Source organism: Chrysochloris asiatica, unplaced genomic scaffold, assembly GCF_000296735.1.
Source record: "Chrysochloris asiatica unplaced genomic scaffold, ChrAsi1.0 scaffold00044, whole genome shotgun sequence".
In the NCBI taxonomy this organism is placed as follows: Eukaryota; Metazoa; Chordata; class Mammalia; order Afrosoricida; family Chrysochloridae; genus Chrysochloris; species Chrysochloris asiatica.
Window position 1 is genome coordinate 12,106,136 of NW_006408562.1, and position 2,586 is coordinate 12,108,721.

The following is a 2,586-nucleotide window of genomic DNA, read 5'->3' on the forward strand; positions in this document are numbered from 1 at the left end:
CTACCCCTTAGATACAAAACCTTTTATATTGAATGCTAGAGGCTCCAGGATTATGTCCACATGGAAAAATTAATAATAGTATTTGATGATTATGACCATAAGAAAAATTATATTGTGAGATCCTTTAAGATTATTGGAGAATATGGCAAAATTTAGTCAGATGCGTAAAACAAGGTTATTAACTTAGGGAGTAAGAAAAAAAAAGTAGGATATGAAATAGATACAATCATAGAATACTAGATGTACTAACTGGCTTGAAGTGAACAATTTCATAGTCATAATGAAAATACTAAGCTTAGGGTGTTTAAAGACTTAACCTTTCATTCTTCCTAGTAGGAAGATAGGATGGCTGGATTGGTAAATAGCACATGTTCCCACTGTTGGTTCTTATTGCTAAATGCCACCAGGTCACTCCCTACTCATAACAACCCTGTGTTGCGTTTCGAAGGAGCACCTGGAGGGTTTGAACTGCCGCCGACATTGTGGCTCGCTGTCCAGTGCTGATGCTACAGAACCACACCAGGAGCTCATATTTACATTAGCAGAATTAGAAAAGAAAATTCTAGAATAGCTTGAAGAGTTGAAGGAAGTTTCTCTGTGAATGGGAAAGAGGACTGCCTCTTTTATGTATGGTCACAAGCCTTTTATCATTAGTCGAGTTTTTAAAAATTCTGCATATAATTTTGGGGTGGGAAAGAGGAGACAGTAGCTTTACCTTAAAAAACAATCTCTGAAAACCACTCAGTAAGAAGAGTGAATATTATCACACTTAAACGCATTCGTTCACTTTATTTTACAACTAATTTTAGCCAGAGGTTTATGTATTCATGCTCATTTATAAAAATAAAAGTTAATCTTTTACGATAAGTACTAGCACACTTTTAAATAATTTTCTTACATTTGAAAGTCTTTTAAACTAGCCAAAGCAGTTGTTACCCTCTGCGTTCTGCTATTCAGACACTACTACTTTTTTTTGAGGTAGATCTCGTCTGGATTTTTTTTTCTTCTCTTTTTCTTAGAATTAGATGATGTTTTTATATTCTGTGCTTTCTTCTTTTTCTTCAAACAGCTAAGAGGATTAGGGCCACGTATTTTTTTCTGCTTCTTTCTTCTCCTCTGTTCAGAGTTTTTCACTAAACCCTGTATTTCTTTAAGTTGGTTGATGCTGTCTTTTTCTTGTCCAGAGACTTTACTGCTTTAATGAAGGCAACTGATTTGGGCGAAGGTTTGCCCCAGACTACAGTGTTCTGAATAATAAACATGAGAGGAACTTCAGGCTGTTTCTTAACTTTCACAAACAAATTCTCATCCTGTGTTGCCACAAAGTAATGATGACGCTTTCCCTCTTCCACCATGGAGAGCAGGCGTTCAGATCCACTCACTACATTCTTGACATGGGGACAATTTCGAAGTTGGCATTTTTGTGCAATCAGTTTTGCTCCATATAAGTCCTTTCCCAATGATTCTAGTTCTTCTAACACACACCTGGTGGCGCACAGCTGCATCATCTCCATGAGGTAGCCGGGCAGCTGCTCCCGCAGCTGGATGCGGCCCGCAGCGCCGCCTGACAGAAGGTGCCCGTGCAGCAATATCTGGTACGGCTTGTGCACTCCGAAATTGTTGCGGAAAAAGCCGAAGTGCCTCTTGGCGTGTTTTTGTCTCTTGATCGTCATGCCTGGCCTACCCGGGCAAAGCCATCGGACCAGGAAGCTCTAGGTCCGCTAGCGGAAATGCTGGTTTCCTCCGGAAGTAGAGAGTCCTCTAAAAACAACTTAAAAAAAAAAAAGAAAAAAATAATAAAAATTATGCACACATTGATTTCTATAATTTCTGTCTGTTACAGCACCAGGTATCATATCCAAAGCTGAACTACTCAGAGTAGAAAGCTTACCCAAACTAAGAGCTAAGTGCCTTGGAAAACAACAGCTCTTTTAAATGTTACAATGCGATGATGGCGTGTAAACCACTCCACCCACTATTAGACAACACACACTATAAAACCCAAACAAGCTTGAGTGGAAAGAAAGTGAATCTTTTTTTAAGAATTAAGGATAGTGAAGAAAAAGGTACCAAGAATCCAATATAGATTAAAATAGAGGGGAAATCAACATAGATTTTTTTAAAACTTTTCATTATAAATTGAGCGAAGGTTTACAGACAAGATGATCCGTTTTACATTCAACAAATCATATACTTTGTTTCATTTCAATGATTGCAATCTCCTCCTTATGACAACAGATTTCCCACTTCCTCCCTCCCTGTGGCTCCTACTTCCATGCCACCCACCTTCCTATCCCTTCTCACCTTTTCCTTAGGTACATGTTGCTCCTTTGATTTGGAATGACTTACTGTTCCTCATTTACAGTGAGCATATCTTACTAGCGTTCCTGTTCTCCCTATATACCTATCTTGTGCTTGGCAGAAGGAGGCTGAGCGCTTCTCCAGATCTGAAGGGTGGTTGAGGGCCACAGTCTCAGGTTGCTCCAGTCTTTTTTATTAATTTTATAAAATTTGTAAAATTTTGACTTTTGTGTAATACATTATGCCCTCGCCGCTCCGCGGGAGAAAGATGAGGCTTTCTACTCC

The 2,586-nt window shown here is 39.0% G+C and overlaps 1 pseudogene; it reads right to left on the reverse strand.

Annotated features, from left to right (window-relative positions):
• Nucleotides 1–916: 916 nt before the first annotated feature.
• LOC102812890 lies at nt 917–1,673 on the reverse strand (annotated as a pseudogene).
• Nucleotides 1,674–2,586: the final 913 nt, after the last annotated feature.